The sequence below is a fragment of the Anser brachyrhynchus genome (genome assembly GCF_964034855.1).
Source record: "Anser brachyrhynchus genome assembly, chromosome: 16".
Taxonomy (NCBI): Eukaryota; Metazoa; Chordata; class Aves; order Anseriformes; family Anatidae; genus Anser; species Anser brachyrhynchus.
Window position 1 is genome coordinate 7,573,394 of NC_137734.1, and position 19,865 is coordinate 7,593,258.

General features: G+C 40.4%; 1 protein-coding gene across 5 annotated transcripts in view; it reads right to left on the minus strand.

Annotated features, from left to right (window-relative positions):
- TSHZ2 (teashirt zinc finger homeobox 2) overlaps nt 1-19,865 on the minus strand; it is a 221,522-nt gene that overhangs the window by 159,449 nt on the left and 42,208 nt on the right. The window contains exon 2 of one of the 5 annotated variants that reach the window (XM_080557805.1): nt 15,355-15,449. The exons of the other annotated variants lie outside the window; for them this stretch is intronic. The gene's annotated coding sequence lies outside the window, so the exon portion shown is untranslated. The remainder of the gene's footprint in view (nt 1-15,354; nt 15,450-19,865) is intronic. 5 annotated transcript variants of the gene reach the window in all.

The following is a 19,865-nucleotide window of genomic DNA, read 5'->3' on the forward strand; positions in this document are numbered from 1 at the left end:
AAACAGGCTACTGCTTTCAGTTCATTATTCTCTTCTAAGCAGAGAGGTCCTCAATTAGAAAGTACTGAGCATTTGTTTTCAGGAACACTTACTCCTCTCTGTAAAAAATACCCTGCATTAGGTCCTTCCTTACAGCTAAATGCTGTGAAATAAATTAAAAGAGCATGCAATCAGTTCAAAATGACTGTAATTAGGCAATCAAATAGCCATAGGAAGCAGAAATCATCAATGTCTATAGCTAGTACATTTTGTCAGTGGATTTATTTGTAAGGTTTTTCCTTTTTTTTAAATACAACCCTAAGATTACAGAATAAAAATTAAAAAGGAATAATATCGATTCGCCAGAATCTTTCTCGTGCAGATCTCCGAACAGCATCTGTTAACCCCAGCAATTATGGGAAGGCTTCATGCCTGCCCAATGCCTGCGCCAACTCTGATGGCCAGCCAGCCGTGCCCGCGGGATGAAGCCCTGTGTGCGGGGTCTGCCAAGCTCCAGCACAAAACACAGAGCAAGCCACTCCCCGCATCTACGTAACGGGAGGGGTAGAAGTGTTTGTCAAGTTTTAACTTCAAGTCTAGGAAAATCCCAGCGTACAATTAAATAAAACTCATCAAAAACACAACCCAAACCATATCCTTCCTGTAATAAAAAGAAGGCAAACAATATGCCCTTATACACGTTTATGCATACCTTTGTAACTGCAGGCTTCCTGCTCAGGAGTTGCCCTGCCAAGAATCATGTATCCTGTGATGAAGTTTCTCAATAAATAAAGTGACTTCATTATTGAAAAGCTTAACTGTAGTCGTGTGTGCCGTTTTTAATGCAGTACCAGCCCTAAAGTGCTGATGAGAGAAAACCCAGATGCAGGAGACATTCAAGTTGGAGCCAGGACATTTTAAGGGCTGCAAAGTTTCATTAGCTGAGCTGTGGATCGATTGGTAGATTAAAACACTGTATTTGTTCACGGTGGAATCAGCTCCTCCACTGGTGTAAATCAGCACAGGGGAATGTAAATCTCTGCCTTAGCTGAGGATCAGGCTCACGATTTATTGTGTGTTGTTATTCTCGGCACATGTCACAAAATGAGGGGGGACTCGGGACATTCACAGGTAGCTCACCATCATTTCACCTCTGGGACTGAAGTTGTTTGTGGGGACTCTGGGATAAGGCTTGGACAGATTCCAGGTTCATTATTGTAGCCTGATTTGTGGTTAAAACATGTTAAGCCTAAATATTAAGCAAATACATCAGAGGAGGATTTACAGCTGTCCAAGGACACAGTAAACTGTAACACAAGCTCCTAGGCTGTATTAAATTTGTATCCCCGGTTTCTTTTGCTACGGAATACAACAAGCAAATCAAGTAATTCCTGGGACACATTAAGGATAGGCTTGCTATAAATTCCCTCAAACTGAATTGTCTGTGCCCAGACTGGAGCCATCAGCTCCTATTTGAGGCTTTGGTATTCTGAAACTTTTTTTTTTCTGGAAAATTTCAAACAAAGCATATTCTTTTGACTACCCAGCAACAGAGAGGACAAAGAGATATTTTAAAGTGAGTCCAAAGGGCGTTAAACTACCTCCCACCCATCCTCAGCATTATTACAACTAATAGACTGTTGGTGTGCTGGACCTGTTTTAGAAGATGAATCACTGCTCAGTTTTGGCCCCAGCGGAGCGCTGCAGACACTGAACTGTGTGGGAAGTCAGCTGTCAGGCTGATGCAACAAGTCAGAGTTTACCAATCTGTTCTCAGAAAACCGCAGCTGGCAAAATGCTTCACATTACGTCAAAGTACTGAAAACAAGGCAGGAAGAGAGACATACCTCTGCTTCCATCCCTTTAACTACGACGCTCTGACACCTCCCAGCCCACAGACAGTGCCTTCGGGGGGATTTGCTGGCGATGTTCTGGCGACCCACTTCAGTGGAGGACTTAGCCCACTCCTGAAGGGGGATGCAGACATCTGCGAGGGGAGCCCGGGCCCCCCATGCGCAGCATGAGGAGAGCAGATCTATCAGAAGGGCATCCAAATCAGTTAACACGCACTGCCCCGAGGCAGGCGCTGCAAACAGCTGCCTGGGACTACCCTGCAAAAAGGCTCCAGGCCAGGGCTGGCTCTTCAGTCTTGTCTTCCAGACACCCCACTTCGGGCTGCAGGGTGGCGTCTCTCCCCAGCCAGCACCCAGTCTGGAAGCTGCTTTTAAACATGCAGCTGATGAGCAGAGACATTAATTTTCTGGTAGCAGCCTTGCAGTTAGCACATTCACCCAAGAGATGGGAGACTCAGGCGTATTCACTCCTCGCCTTGGGGAGTTAAACCCACAACTGCCGGGGATGCCCCAAGCAACCCTGGTGGTGCTCCTGTGCTTGGAGCGGGCAGCTCTTCTGTAAGAGCTGTGATGCTGCACACAGACGAATTCAAACTGAACAGTCCTGCTGCTGCTCTCTGCTCCCAGAACTTTAAAGCCCCCTTCCTTGAAGTTACTGGACAAAATTTAGGAACACTCCTGGGAGCCAGGGCAGCCCCCATAATTCACCCTCATCAGTAAGCTGTCCCCACCAGATGACAAAGGGATCTTCCTGCTTTAGTTTTCTTTCTCCCTCTCCTGCTGCATCAATGAATCTAAATATTTTCTCCCTCGCTGCATGGCTTCAGCTGACAGAAAGTGTGTTTTCCCAGGTCTCCAAGAGGCTGAAATCCTCCTAGAAAGCAGATGATACAGATTCATAACACTGGCACTTTGGTATCCCAGATCCTGGGAGGGGCCGAAACTGTGACGACGATCCCTGTTCCTTGTGAGTGCCATGTTTTATAAGAAAGTGGCCATTCCTGCTGGGCTTTGCCAGGAGCCTGAGAAAGCTGGCTAGATGCAGACTCACAGGGCCAGTTTGAGAAGCCACCACGTGCTTATGAAGGTGGTAGGGACAAAAATATTCAACCCTCTCAAGCAAAACACTCACTAAATGTATTGAAATAAAATAATAATAATAATAAATAAATAAATAAATCAGCCTCCTAAGACACTAAAGATCATAAACTGAGAAACCAAAGGAGTGTAGGCACTCCCCGGGATAATGCAGTATCTTGGCAGCATCTCACTGGTCTCAACTTTATATTTAAGTATCAAAATACCACTCAAATCCTACTTTAAGTACCTAAATCCTGCGCTGGATTTAATCTTGAAGGCTTCATTTTTTATTTCAGATGTGATCCTGAATTGTAAGCAAAGACATCTATAACATGCTGGAATACCAGGCACAGAGATAGGGCTCCGGCACAAGAAAAAGAGGGAGGTTTTGGTGTACGGCAATGTGCTGGGGAGAAGCACACACAGAGACACAGTACTCAGGGCAGAAGCAGTATAATTCTTATCTCTGACCCAGAACAGTATATCTATTCCCTGTGAAACTTCAAGCAAGTTGCTCAATCTCAGCTTCAATTCCCCATCTGTAAAATGGGTGTCACCCTTCATTTCTTTTTAGTCTTTTCAGATCATACAGCCTTTACAGTAGGGAGTGCCTGGTTTGTTACCTACGTATGCAGTGCCTACTACAATAGGCCTTTGATTTGAGTTAGCATAGATCAAAGTCACAAAGTCACATAACACAAGTAAACGTAAGAAAACATAATACACTCCTTACACGCTTCCAACCTGAAGGGTCTCCAGTGGAAAGGGAAGGAAGAATGCCCACCCTGCCCTCCTCTTGCTTTCTTTTACTGGTTAATATCCAGGTGATTTCCAGCAGGGAGCCATTGTCATGTTACTGAAAGCAAAGATGCAAAGCTCTTTGGGTCTGTTCTACCCCAGGAAGCCTGGAGAAGCCACAGGGGACTGGATTTTTGCCTTTTGAAAAAATGTTGACACCTGTTTTCCTGACAGTCTTAATGCAGATGTTCGAGACGGGATGTCAGCATGGATGCTTGCAAAACTGGAGTGAGAATGGCAACAAGATGAATGAATCCAGCCAGATAAATGTGGCAAGACACTACAGTGAATCCACTTGTTTCAGTTTTTGGTACTCTCATATAAAAGCCAACTGCAGTAAAACCCCTGGAATTAAGTAAAGTTTCTTGATGGGGAAACACGTCTGGTTGTAGGGAGCTTGGGCTGGAAAGGATGAGACCAACTTCTGCACTGTCAGTAAGGGGACACAATGAACGAGCTGAATGCAGATGTGCTATACTCATCTCTAACCTTAAATGAGGCCTAGAATAAAACCAAGTTTCTCATTTGCTTTCAAGAGCTCTGCACCAGGCTCCTGGGTATCTAGCACATAATGAAGAGAATAATGGAGGGAAAAAAATTACGGATTTCAGCGGAGATGGAAGACTGCTAAGTGTGTGAAAACTAGAGTCTTTGTAACCAAGTGAAAATTATTTTTTCCCAGCGTTCTATGCTTTAAACAGTGCAGGCTTTGGTGAATCGATTCTCAACCCACTACATGAAATATTAGCAATATCCAAAATAGAAGGTAGCTCAAATAGAAATTAGCAGTAACACTAGCCTCCACATCCAAATCCCACCACCCACCACAAAGATTTGCCTCCCTTCTTACATCCTCACCATGGATACATTCACGTTATTCTTCCTAGCCTCCCCTAGCCCATCTGACAGTGATTTCCAGGAGGAATTGCCACCCAAACGGAGCCAACTGTAGGCCTTGACAAGCTCTGATGTGCTATATTGCACTCATTTAAACATCTTGAGACCAACCACCTGCACACAGAATTACTGCATTTAGGTTTCTCTTACCCCGAAATCACCAGGTATTTTATTTCCAGTAAAGGCTGGATCAGCTCCTAAAACCATGACACTTCTGCCCGTTGAGCAGTTTTGACTCAGGTGAGGAATCTGCTCTTGATCAGGTACGGTGACAATCTGTAAACTGTTTGTGAAAGAGCCTGTATCTTGTTGTGTATTTATACTGTGCACAATGAGGTCTTAATCCTGACTGAATGCTGTTATATCATAAGTAATAACTATGATAGGGAAGAAATTGCAGCACAGTGATGGTAGAGAGGAGCTGCTCTTGACACTTTTAGCAAAGGTGTAGTATAGAAATAATAACATGGTAATATAAGAGCAGCCGATGAAGTAGAAGACCTACCTCCTAGCAGTGAATGTTAGTCACTTTTTCTGTAATCCCAACACAAATCTCTTGGGCTATGGCTTTGTTTTTTACAGCTGTACCTGGGGGACAAGCAGGCTGGTGACATAAACAGGTTCAGGCTCTAACATCCTGGGAGCTTGTCAACAATTAGTAAGAGCTAAGTAAAAAAAAATAAAAATACAACTACTCTGTGCTTATCGTCAGTGGCTTTACGTGAGAAACTGTCATGATTGACAAGAAATAATATTTCCTTATTAATTTTGTCATGCAAGTTTGCAGCTACATTTTGAGATATTTTTTGCCTTTAAATAGTCTCTTTCCTGAATGTGGTATCAGCTCTAATTCTCCGAATAACTGCCATGAAACCAACACGCACGTATCAGATGTATTACTGTTTGGAGATTAAGCTCTGTAGTGCTTTTAGAGCATGCAATATCAGCCAGTTAGATGGAATAATTTCTCCTTCAGATTGCTAACCAAGTTAAAAAAAAATAAAAAAAATTTGCCCTTGATTACTCTTGCCCTGCTCCAAAAATGTCAGCTGAGGGCATAGTTTCACATAAAATACTTAATTTCACTCTCTTGCTTGGGGTCTCTTAAAGTCACTTTTTAATATAAATGTAAAATTGTGTTAACGTGATATACTCAGCTGCAAGTAAGCTTGCAATCTGGAGGATTGACTAAAACACCTTTTGTACCTAAATTTTAATTTCAATTGATACTTAAAGCTTTATTAGGTTTCTGATTTTGGATGACTGAATTGTAAGTCAAAGAAGAGTCACACAGCAGTTCTCCCCTACCAGTGGTCTGAAAGCACACGTAGAATATGGAAGGGAGAGACTGATGTTTGAAAATAAAATATGTCATTTCAATTGAAATTTAATTTGAGTCCATCAGCAACAGTCTCACTGAATAGCAACTGTATTTGTTACAACGTCAGGAATGGAGTCCAACACAGCCTGAAAACGAGATTCCAGTCTATTCTGAAAGCAAAGGAAAAAAAAAAAAAAAAGCAAAACACAAAATAACAACAAAACCACATCGGACCAGATTTTCTAGCATGGTCATTGTTACAAGCAATAAGACTACCACTCAGATGTCTAACCACATGGCTGTTCTCCTAATTAGCTGGGATCACAAAATTGTGTCTGAAAAAGCAGAAATCATATTTTAAAAATAGGTCTCAAAGGCCAGATTTTCAGAGCTTCAGCTTCCAATACAACACCTACAGAAAAGGCAGATTTTCAAAAGAAACTCCCAGACTCCTTCTGTGCCCAGGAGATGGGAGCCCAGTAGAACACATTTGAAAATCTTCCCACTTCATTTGGTTTCCTAAATTCTGGTTAACCCTGCCCCAAATCCCCTCGCTCCTTAGATTCCTACAAGGCAAATGCTGTATGGCCAGTTGTTTTTAAAAACATCTGCCCCCTAAAATTTAAGAAATAAACATGCTGCTTCTTGAGAGGCAGGGGCTGGGATAGGGCATGAAAGATTTGTTTTTCTTTGTTACGATTTGTATTTTTTGTGCTTTATCTTTGCCATCCATAAAACTGGAACAATGCATTGTCTGAAACACTTTAAAAATGCAGTCCAGATGAAAGCTTAAATGTGTGTACATTTATACGTACACACACACAATCTGTATATGTGCGTATACGTATCTACAACCAAAGTTAACTTGCCAAAATGTCAACACAGAAGCACATGTGTAACATCTCAGCTGAAGCCAATGGAGTCGGAATTCAGCCTTTGGGCCATTATTTTAAACTGCAAAACTCATTTCATGCAGGAAAACAAAAATAAACAAACAAACAAAACCCCTTCTCATCATGGAACTTTTAAAAAACTATTTCCCTCGAGCAAAATGGCTGTTTCCCCTCCCACATAAACTGGCAGCCAAGTCAGGAACAGTGCTGAAGACTTCCCATGCCTGCAGAATCAGATACAAAATTTGCAGGAAGGCTGGCACTTATTTTCTCACAACAGTTTGTTCTTCACATATTTCACAACTTTTAAGTTCCTTAATGTAAATTGGAATCATACATTTTCCCTCCATGTGTTTTATTGACTCTCATCTCCACATTAATGTCATGTAAGGAATGGGGTGCTAAATACAGCAAACTGGTTGCAGTTCTGTCCAGGTAGTCGTCCCCTTTCTCCCTAAACACCCCGGTGGTGTCACGGGTCATCCTATCTCCTGTGATCCTGCCTGGATTAACAGGGACAGCTCCTGTGAAAACCTAGAGATGGTTCAGCAGGCAGGGGAAGGTTTGGATTAGAGACGGTGTCAGCAGCAGGCTTGTTCTGTAGCTTTGGGCAGCTTCTGCTCCCGCACTTGTTTAGGTGCTGAAGTCTGACTCCAGCCAGTGCCTAAATACCTCCGGGAACCTGCAGGTCAGTCCCTGCCGAAGGGCTGCCTCTGCCCCGGCAGGACTCCTGTCCACCTAAATGCATTATGGACAGGGGAGAAGTTGGAAACTAGGCTTATAGATGACCAGAAATTGACTGTTCTATGAACAAAGCTGTGCAACTCACTTGGCTTTCTCTCTTGGCCTCCCCACTCCATGCTCCCAAATGCTCTACAAGCACAACTTTATAGTGTTTATTCCTACCAGTTTAATAATGAAGACACCAAAGGAGAATAGGGTGGAAATATCCTTATTTCATCGTATAGAAAGCACATCCATTTCATCAAGAGGTCATGTGGAAAGGTAGACTACAATTAGATGCCCTTGGATTACCTGAGAGAGACTTCTCGGTGTGAATAAAAGACTGGGAGATTGGGGAGATTGGCCCGGACGAGGTGCTGAAAGCCACGGGAAAGCTGGGAGTTAGAAGATCTGCATGCTAGACCCTTAACTCCAGGGTCTCTTTATAAATGTGGCAGTTTGGGGCTGATTGGTTCTAGGGAGTTAGCTGGGAGGGGAGCCTTTTGGACTTAGAAAGAATTAAAAGAATATCTGAAATGATTTCCCTAATCAAATTTCTGTTCCCTTCATGTTCAAATACTGTTTAAAGTAATTTAATTTCCCATCATGCTAACAATTTCTGTCCAATATTTTCCCCACTAACTAACATCAGGTGCATGTATCTTTTTTCCATCACATATTATAAATTTTCCTTTGCAAATTTCATTACTTAGTCTGGGGATCGGGGTCTGTTTTTTTATAAAGAAAAGGGTTGTCTGTGGTTCGGTTTTATCAAGAACAATATTGATTGTGACACACTTGCATATTCCAAAAAGGACTGTAAGCCCACATAACACTTTAACTGCCAAAAATGCTTTTTCAATTTTTTTCCTTAAACAAACTCACTTGGACCAAAACATCACATTTTATTTTTCTCTCCCTCCCGTGTAAGTTTTTGCTTGGAGTTACATTTCTCTGTGTCTAAGCAATGGATATGAATCAAGATTCAAAATCTGGACTCTGTTCCTAAAACAAGAACTGCAGTGTTTTTGTTGGTGCTAACTAAGCACATGCATCTATGCTTCACTCCAGAACCTTTCTCAGATTTTAGATTCCTCTGATCCAAACAATTCTTGAACAAATCTGGCCAATCACCTGTGTGCATAATCAACACGCATCATATCTGCATGTACCATCCATCTCTGCCAGCCTGTTTGGGTTTGATACACATGGGGCACATATCTCACTACCGTCTACTGTAGCTAAATTTCACAATCAGCAGTATAGATAACTTTAAAAGAAAATTAAAATCTAGTATTTGCCAGCATATTTGTGAAAACATTATGCATTTTACTGAATACAGATTATGGCACACATTTCAGCCAGGCTAAAATTTTATTGTGTATAATGAACATTTGTAATTTACTGGACTAATCAGAAAGCCAGATCAGCAATTGCCTTTTTCAATGACTGTGCTATTTGTAGCACAATGGGATCCCAGCACAATATAAAAGTTTGCCACTAATAATGATTTATCTACCACCTGATTACAAGATAAAGGTGTTCTCATTTACAGTTAGTAGCTGGAGACACAGATATTCTAGAATACTTTAAGGAGCACAACTAATTTGGTACTTTAATATTATCCTGCTTTAAAGCACATGAGGGCACATTGGACTATCAAACATATCCTTGAGTGGTACTGAAGTGTATCATGCAGAAGAGGAGTGGTCCTGAACTATAGTAGGATTTAGGAAAAGAATGCTAAACTGGATCCTACTGTGCAAATTTTCATGCTGCTTACATTCTTATTATGAGTAAAATCTCTGTCCCCTGTTTTCATGCCACAGTAAGGAATGGAAATCTGCTTGGTGTCCTTGAAGGCAGTTAGTTCCTGTAAACACCAGCAATGAACAACAGATAGTCACAAAATTTCTTTTTTTTTTTTTTTTTAATCATTAAATTACAGTTGGAAATTATAGAAATACAATCCATGTTATGCAAAATGTGCCTGATTTTGGTCTCAGTTAAACTCCGGGCTGCTTTGCCAAAATATTTTCCAGACTTCTCAGATATTTCACTTTATTCTGAAACCAGTAAGAATAAAATCAACTCAGGCCCAATTTGAAGCCAATCTTAAGTCTGCAAATTAAAAACACAAAACATGCAGTTGCACGGTTCTGCACAAAACTGGGTGGAACTTACCCATTTAGCCTGAAATTCACTTTGACTTTTCATTTATTTTTAATCAAGCTAAACCAAGCCCACAGAAACTAATACTGAAGAAAAAAGTTGCATTCACTTCTGCAAAGAAAAAACTGCCAAATTTCACGTAGTGTTAATCATTTCCTGGGCTTACTTGTTTCATAAAAACACTTGTAAATTTTTATGTGATTATTTCAAATATATTTCCACTGTATATATATATATGTGTGTGTGTGTGTGTGTGTGTGTGTGTATATAAAATGAGAAAAATGCATCACAGATTAACCAACAAAAATAAACAAATAACAACAAAGAAAGAGGTTACTGTAATTCAGAGATATTAAAAATAAAATAAAATAAAATAAAATAGAATAAAATAAAATAAAATAAAACAAAACCTCAGGAGATGTAAAAATAATAAAATAATAATAATAATAATAAAAAAAAAACAAACATCAACAAAAAGCCCCAAACTTTGAAACATCATTTAGAAACTGTATTTGTAGCAGAAAAAATGTCAAAAGCCTCTGAAGCAATCTGAAATTAAGGCTGTTGACTAAAAGCATACTATTCTTTAAACAAATGTTCTCCTTTTATTGGTGGAAGAGATCGTACATGATAGAGAAATAAGCAATCAATTCAGTGACAGTTTGTCACCTTCATTAAAGTTTCTGCCTGTCTCCAATCATTATGACCTCATATACTCCTACAATTACCAAAGGAAATGCCCCTATAAAGTAATACAGAGAACAGAGAAAAATTCACGAGGCCTTTTCTCTTCCGTCAATTACCTTAATTGACTCTACCTGTCTACAAATGTTGCCCGATACAGTCATCTAACCCTTACATTATTACAAATGTGCTCAGGTACTTTTCAGGAGCGTAGCAGGACTGCATTTATGTTAGCCATTATGTTCAAATCCCAGATATTAATCTTAAAACTCAGTGAGAATCTCTTTGTTTGGATTCCAGCAGGCTTTGAATCAGATCTAGAACAAACCACAAATGCTGTCAGTTTTCTTTCTTAGCTTAAAACTCACAGGTCCCTTTGGATCCCAGGACTTTTTATAAGTTTCTTAAAGAAGCTAAAAGGTTTTTGAAGTATAAGATAGGCAGTGAGGTTTGATTTCACAGCTATGTGAGATACAAAACTTACTAGAGCTACAATCTATAGAAGAAATGAAAATAAACTCGTTTTCCTATGATAGAAAGAACCGCTTATTTTCATCATATCTTAATATTTTATTCCCCAAGTTACTGGAAACTGTCAGGCAGATGGATGAATGCTTATGAAATGCAGACCTTAGGACAGAGTGTATTATACTACAGATTGGCTTCTGTGAGAATAACCCTGTAAGCAACTGATGCCATCAGTGGCAACAGCCTCCCACACATCCCCAGTTAAAGGATTTTCTGTAAGCTGAGACCTTCTCTCAATGCTCGGTGTTAATGTCCCGTTTCTGAACCATCATCCGCATCGTTTCTATAGAGTAATGCTGTTCGATAGTTAGGGCACTGCGGTCTGCTTCTGCAGGAGACCACGAGCTGTCTAGAGATGTTGCCCAAAACAGTCATCTAACCCCTCCAAGCAGTGGGCAAGTCAGCCTGGGCACGTACCCTGCTCGTACCCTGCTTTTACAGTTCCTGTTCTTTCGTGTGATTTTTTGATCATCCTCTTTTTGTAGCTACCAATGACAAGGACAGAATTTTGATGAGGAGAAAAAGCTCTTTCAAAGTTTATTTGTAATTTCAACACCAAAGAAAAATCAAAAGAATTATGCACTATTGCTTAAAATGTGAAATTAGCAGTAAATGGAGATCTCTTAAAGTCCCTAAAGTTGAGAAGACATTCTTTGTGTCATGGAGTAGATACTCAATGCAATCAGCACGTTCTACACAGGTAATTACTTTTACTACTAATGGTGCCTCCCACTCAGTGAGGAAGATAAGATGTTCCAACACTACTTAATCACAATGCTTCATTATTGCTCCACCACCTACCGGGTAAAACAATTCACATGCTCTATTCAGTGACTCTCACAAATGAGAAAAATTTATGAATATGTGAGCAAAACAGCACATAGTTAGTGTACAGCAGAGGCACCACCCTGAATTATTTTAAAAGACCATAGAAAGTTTGGAACATCTGCAGTTCTTTTTGTTCCTTTCCCCAAATACACAAGGAAAATAATGAAATTTGCAAAAACAGAGAAAGCCATCCCTATGGTGATTTGATACCCTGAGAGTGTTTTGGGTTCTTTTGCTGAAGCTTCTGAAATTTCCTTGAGACAAAACACAGTGTGTAAAAATAGATGCATTCATTGCAGTTTCATGTTTTATTTTTGGTATTATTTTTCATTGCTTTGTGCTAACAGCATGCTACAAATTGTTTTACTACTCAATGTATCCAGAACTGACACAGAAAGCAAGAAGTAGGGAATAAAAACTCTCTGTGAGTTTACAGAATCTTCCACATAGGTTCAAATGAAGAGCAGATAGTGGGTTAGCTGACCAATGTAGTGTACAGTGTCCTACACACTGTACACAGGACAGACTTTCAGGAGCTCTCACCACAATGAAGCCAATGCAAATCACTTTGGAAATTACTTCAAAAAGACACAGACTGTCTTATTCTCCATGTGTGTAGAAGAGCAGTATGTACTGCTCTTGTGCATTAAAATAAAATGTGTTGCCAGTGTCTAAACACTGCCCCTATGCCGGAGACGGTCTGTAAGACTGGAAGCCCTTAACTTTTGTGGCACAACAGGCCAGCAAACAAGTTCGAGCAATTAACTCATTGCTCATGGTGAAGGCTGCGTTACAGCAAGTAGTGAGCTGGAAGGAGTCTCTAATGGCAGAAACTATACCTACTGCCTGTGTTCATATTTTCCTAATCCTATGGCAATACAAGAAAAATAAATAAATAAATAAATAAAAAGGTAGTTCCCAGCTGGATTACAACAAAAGTTGTGTCAAAGAGGAAGGTGTGGCAAGAAAGGGATTTCCTGAAGCAGTACACGAGAATCTACCTGAGGGATGGAAGTTCACATTCAGCAATGAGAGTCCAGTCTTTTTATGGCAAATATTACTATATTTTAACGGTTGTCCCTCTGTTCTTTATGTTTACATGCACCTGTGCGTATTCCTATGTATAAGCTAGGTTGCTGGCTGCTTTTTGCCAAAACCTTTGACTCAAACCAGCAGCAGTGAAGAGCCACCTGGCTGATATTCTTCCTCTTGCTGGGAGAGACACAAAGGCTGGTGAGACACTGGGCAGAGAAATGTCTTACAGATACCGGTGGGAGCAATAGAGGATGCTAGCTGAAAGCCATGACTTGAGAAATCCTGAGATTATTTTTGGCTAGAGAAATGAGCTAGCAAAGGAGGAACAACAGTAGGAAATACAGGTAATGTACTGCTAGCAGGTCAAACGCTGGATACTTCAATGATGATGGGAGAGAAGTGTTTACAGCTTTCCATTTCTGTCCTCATTTACCTCATAAATGATCCTTTCCTTCTAACTGAGTGTTTGGGGGGCAGATATAAACCATTCTGGTAATACCTGGTCTTGTTGAAATCTGGAAGGCTGCATGGGAAGGCTAGCAAAACACACAGATGCTTATTCATTCCTGAAGAATACTAAATAAATATAAGCAAAAGGTTTATTTTTCACAGTAGTAAACTGCCCATTGGAAAACACTGTCACATTGACATTGCAGGGGTACCAATAAACCAGTGGGTACAGTTAGATGTCCTATCTAACACGGCCAATGTGACTACATAAGCATTTTGCCTCTTGGTTTCTTTAAAGTACTGTCATATTCTTGTGGTTGGAAGAGTAATTAAAAACCAGTACCAACAGTGTGTGTGTGTGAAATCTTAACGTGCTTAAACCAGTGCCATGATTTTTGGCAGCCTGACTTGGAGAATCCAAATGCTTGGATCAACAGCAGTGCAAGCAACACTCACAGCTTTGCATCCACGACCAGTACAACAAACATTTCTTGCAGCTCTCTGTGTGGCCACGTTGCACAGAAGACATGTATAAACATTTTTATTGACTCAGCCAGGAAGAACGATTTAGCTTCTAACTGTTACACTAGCAGTGAAGCAGGCTTACCAGTCTGCTCTAAAAATACTGATTTATGTTCACCATCTAAATCTTTTATTTTTGACTATTAGTAGATGTATGTAGTTTTAATATTTTTATTCACTTTTATCACAGAACATCAGAATAACATGAGTTGCAGAGACAGCACCTGTACAGCAGATCATGATTAATGAGGGAAGATGGATAAAACTGTGTACACACAGTTCAGTGTGCATGTAGGATGCTTCTTAAAAACCTGTGGCAATCCAGGGGCAATAACCTATTCCTTTTGTGACAGAAGTCTCTCAAGTGGCTACTAGGAAATCGAGGGGATTAGGATGAAGTGTATTTCCTAGCCCCAGGTTCTGTTAGAGGAATGGAAGGAGTATGAACAGTGAATGCATATGCTGGAAATAAATGTAACTTTTACCTTGAAGAGTTACAAATGGATGAATAAATGTAGTGTAGATTAATGAGGGAGTTAACCTTTTTTCCCCCATAAAAGTTCACAGTATTTAATGGTCAAATGTATAAGGCAGTAACTTTTAGGACATTTCACATTTCTTCTTTCAAATTGATAAACAAAAACAGGGAAAAAACTAGATATTGTTATTATTTTGGACAACTTAACAGTGAGATCCTTTTTCTAATCAAGACGTCCTCGGTGAATTCACCTTTTGGGAGACTGCAAGCTCAGGTGTCACGTTCAGAAGTGACTATAAGCTCAGCTAACCGGTGCTCATACAAATGCATCGTAACCTACTGTTAAGGGAACGAAGAGCATTTTTAAGCATGTGCACTTGGAGAGAAAAAATATTTAAGAAGTCAAATATACCCGTGTATTTTAGAAAAATAAACATATGCATTCACTTTTTACTAATCTAATGGAAAATCATTTTGTTTTAATGGTTTCAAAACTTCCCCATCCCTTGAGCAAACTGTACCCATTACTTTAAACACCTCAGTGTCTAGTAATTGTTCACAAATGTGTCAGGCTACCAGTAATTTAAGTCCTGTCAGGAATAAATCTCAGACACTCACTTCTTCCAGTCAGTGACTTGAAGAAACCCGCCCACATGTCAATTACAGGAAGCTCCGCGCGGTGGCTTTGTTCGGAGGCTGTGTAAACAGCAAAAGCTTCCTCCTCGCTAACAACTGTTTTCCAAACCCTATATAAATGTTTATGTGAACTATCCTGCAACAGCATCTAAGGCAATAAAAAGCAGGCGCGTAAAAAACAATCTGTGTTGTACTTGTTGGCAATAAATGTACAGCCTGTGGAAGCTATATATCCAGTTGTGAATTATTTTCTCTCAGAGGTCTGACCTCAGAACATTTAAATGTTAGATTGTAAATCAAAATGATATACTTCTACTATCTACAGATTATTCCCCAGTTTCTGAGTCCTGCTAAATACGTTGGTCTGCAACTACTTGCACATTAATATGTAAATAAGCACACAGGTAGAAGTATATTCCAGAGAGATATAGGAGAAAGTCAAACAATCAAAATATATGAGCAGGCATATTTTCTCACCTATGTTATTGTTCTCTGCAAGCCACCGGGGAGTAGCCACAACTTGATATATGACTGATGCAGCGTAAGGAACAGGAAAAATCACTGGAGAACAGCTACAGGAAGAATTTAAAAACACCAAACAAGGTAAAATCTGGAAAGCTTAGTCATGAAGTGACACACTTACCTAACTGACACTTTAGGAGTCTGAAATAAGATACTCAGAAACCTCATGCAGCTAGTTTGAAAGAGCCTAGATTTTGCAAATGTCTAAGTCTCTACTGATAAAATGTGCTAAGCAGGATTTTTGTTGCTTTGCAGGATCATCTGTGCCCTTTATAGCAACTGTGATATCTAATTCCCTACAAGGTTCACAAGATAAAAGTTTTACCAAAATTTGTCCACACAGCCTGATTCAACAGTGGTGATTTGAAATGACCTTGTGGATCAAGGATTGTTGCTGTTTTCACAGAACTCACAAGTTAGTCTGTTTGCCATCAATACAGAGGCTCAGGCTCAAACCCCTGCGTGTCCTGATTTACAGTGGGAATTTTAACTCCCGTCTCACAGCGGGACCCCCGGATGCCGCTCTCCCTGCTGAGGTGGGTGTCTTCTAGCCCTTCCCACTGAAACTGTTCCACTTTGTCTTCGCATTTGACTATACATTAGACAAGAAAGCGGAAGGCAACCTTCGCAGACTGTGCATCAGCACCCCAGCCAGCAGACTTAATCTTTCTGTCTTCCCTCATCCCCTCTTTAATGTCTTTCCATGCAAAACAGGAACGGTTTGGTTGTTGGCGTGCTCTCCTGGGAGGTGGCAGAACTGGCTTCAAATCCTGTTAGGCATGGGATGGTTCCATCCCGCAGGGCAGAGCAATAACCCCGGGCGGAAGAGCAAAGCCAGACCACGCTCCACTCCACGAGGGGCACCAGGCTGGGAGCCCAGGCGCGAGGAGCTGGAGCTGGCCGAAGAGTTTTGGGTCTCTCTCTGCTGGCCACTTTGGATGGTTACTCTGCAAGGGAAAGGTTCTTAGGTTCCCCATGTTTGGTGTGTATTGGAAAGGAATCTGGGGCATGCCAGTGGCTCAAGCTGTCCTGCCACAGCAGAGATCCCCCAGTAGAGAGCTGGGTACACGGCGCAGTGACACTGAGGCCTGTCTCTTACCCAGGCTTCTCAGTATTTTCAGCTCCAAAGCTTGCTTACTTTGGAGACCTTTGCACTGAGACTGCCTCACACAGCTAGATACACCACAAGTCAATAAGGTATCCAAATATTAAGAACTTAGTACAGTTATTTTTCCTCCTTTTCGGGCTACAAACTCTGATTCAGACAAAGCATTCAGCAATGCCATGGGGAGTTTTGCTGAAGTACGACAGGTTTTGAAGTCCTTCAGGTGTACCACAAAAATCCCACTCAGTTCACTAACATGGACTTTGGAAGGCACAGACTGAGATCTCTCCAAATTTCCTTGTAACCGTTTTATAGATAAGGGTTAGTTAAACACTATGGTTCTTTCCAGCATGAGTAAATTGACTCTACAAGGAGCACAGAATAAGGAAGGACTTTGAGAACTGGCAGAAGGCAAAGAGAAATGGCAATGACTTCCTAAACTGAAACACTGTAGCTACTGAAGACAGCCCGTGCCAGCACACATAGTTTAGGACTGAGTATTAAGGTTCCCAATTCAGCAAACGCTCTTACTCAATCCCATAGGATTTTTTTTGAGGATCTGGCCCTAAGCTTTTAGCCAGAATGACTCACCCTCCATTGTGCTATATTTCTTTATGGTAGATCATATTATATTGCCAAATGAAAGGAATGTGATGTTCGGCAGAGGGGAAAATACAAACAAACAGAGAGAGCAGATGAGGTGCTGCAGTTTAAATTGTGCTTTTCAGCTTTTTATGTATCACAACTGTATGCAAGGATGCCCTGGAGCTACGCTATAAGAAGAACACTTTAAGAAGAACCAACATAAAGAAACAAATAGCAATAAATGACATAAGTATAGCACCTACTTATTTTTCAGAGATACAGAAGATTGGAAGCAGTACAAACATAGCATTGTACAAAGTGTATTTTCATACCTAAGCAAGCACACACTTATGAGATATATTTATGAGACAGATGCAAGGACTAGAGTAGAAATATAAATATGCACATATGTTATACAAGAACGAGAGAGAGTGGGAGGGACAAGGGAAAAATATTAGGGGAAAAGTTTCATCAAATCTTTTTGGATGAAATTTTAACAAATATCCAAGTAATTTGGAAGATGCCTCCTAATTTTATTCTTCTGTATGTTACATCTCTAGGAAAAAACTCCTGATCTTCCTTCTGTTATTCTTTCAGCTACTGGCTTCCAGCTGCAACAATTTTACAGTGTTAGGAGTAACTGTGGGACCTACAAACAAGTGAAAAAACAGGGAGAGGGAATTGCTGGAGATCATGGAGTACAAAACCACCATTTGAGTTCAAAGCTTGATTGCATTAGTGTATCTGGGATAATTTGGGGATACTTCATTAGTTTTGAAGTTTCTGAACACTGAATTACTGCAGAGCCCTAACGGAGAATGAAAATATTGAGATTGAACTGTAGCTTCTAGAGACTGAAGAAAGAGGAAAGGTTGTGAAATAGTCACTTGCCTCAGCTATGCAAAAAGCTGTGGAATCCGTCATGCTGACGCATTGTGCGTAACAATCCTAAAGAGCTCATCAAAGATTGCAAAAATATTCATTATTTTTTTTTTCTCCAGGAAACACCAACTTCCTGTTGATAAATAAATAAATAAATAAATAAAACGGAAAAGATCTAGATGAAAGTCCTGAAGGGCAACAGCGTGTCACAGGAGCTGCAGCCAGTGCCATCGCTGCTGCCACATGCAGCCGGAGCCTTCTCCCGCTGCCCTGCAGAGCAGACTGGTGACACACAACCAGAGAGCACAGTGGGAGCAGCAGTCCCACAAGGACCTGGCTCAGATGAGGAGAATAAAGGACTTAAGCTCCCCTGACCTACCTTCCCACCAGGACACGTTTTCATACCAAACTATTTGAGATCTCCCCTTCTGTCTCCATAGCCTGGCAGATTGTTGACTCCAGGTGGCGAAGTGTGCTGAGCCCCCATCACAAGGCTTATTCTGTCTTGTGGGGTCCGGCCATTGAACATCCCTGAGGGAGCAAGGCTAGACCACAGCCAGGCTGCTACACAGTTAAATGTATTTGGAGAATAAATCTTCCAATGATGAGACGCAGTGTACCAAGCTTAGCTAGCTAGTTCTTCATGAAAAATAACTTAAGATTTTTTTTCCAGTGAAATTATTTTTTTTTCTCAAGGGAAAACAACTCATCTGTCACTGGGTAAAAATATTCTGGTTAGATGGGCCTCTAACCCCTTTATTTCACACCCCTTAAGGGGTGAAACCTTTCATAAATCTCTCTTGGTTCAAAAGAAAGCTGTCCCATGATTTTTGCCCCATACATGAGATGATAAATAACACACAACCCCACTGCAACCCATTATGTATTCCAGACTAGGTGAACGGTTAGATAAGACATTTCTCCTTCTCATGAGGGTATCCGTTCATATTTTGCATGGTGTGGAAAGAACGTATTGCACTGAATGACGACTGATGATGATTAATGTATTATTCTACAGAGCATTATGGTTTCTTTTCATTTGTACTGCATTGTTAGGAGTAAAATGTGATAAAATGGCTGTAACTGTTTTCCACCCTACTTTCCCCCTCCCTGTAGAATTGTTAAAAATAACATTTGAAAAATGATTGAAAATGAAAGAAAAAAGGACCCTCTTTTCTGCTAGCATAAGTGGGTCTAACTCCCCTGAATTTAATGAAGCTTCTTTCATTTATAGCTGCAAAAAAATCTGCACATTTTTAATAAACACTTATTTAACTTTTTTGTTTGCTTTTCCTTCCTCCCTGTAGGAGTTGGAAATATGGCAAATACGAAGATTTCAGATTTAACTTAACCCAAAACTGGAATCTCAGGCTGGATATTTTAAAATGCTACAGAAATCTTAGTAAATAACTTACAGAAAAAAATGCAGTACTTTGAAAATGTGTTTTGGCCAGGGGAGCTGATAGTCATTTTTAATGGTGAGGGAAAAATACAACTAAAAATTCAATTATTTTTTTTTCTGAAAATAGGATAAATCATCTTTTCTCATGCAGAAAACAAAATAAGCAAGCAACAAAACCCCAAGTCTTAGATCTTTCTTATTGTCTGTCCACAGTATATTTCTCTCTTCCTCACAAAACACTCACATGCATGTGTACACATGGGCAAGAAGGATCTATACTCACTAATAAAATCTCTGCAAATTCCAAGTTTATTCTAACTTTGCTTATGCGCAGCTGTCTTTCCTCTTCTAAAGCTGTTATTACATTTTTTATCATAAAACTTTGTCCATGTTGCCAGCTCCCCTCCTTAAGTGCTCTAAAGTTTAGAGAACAAAGAACATCACAGTTAATCCTATCCGAAACTTTATCTGAAATCATTCAGATAAGCCATA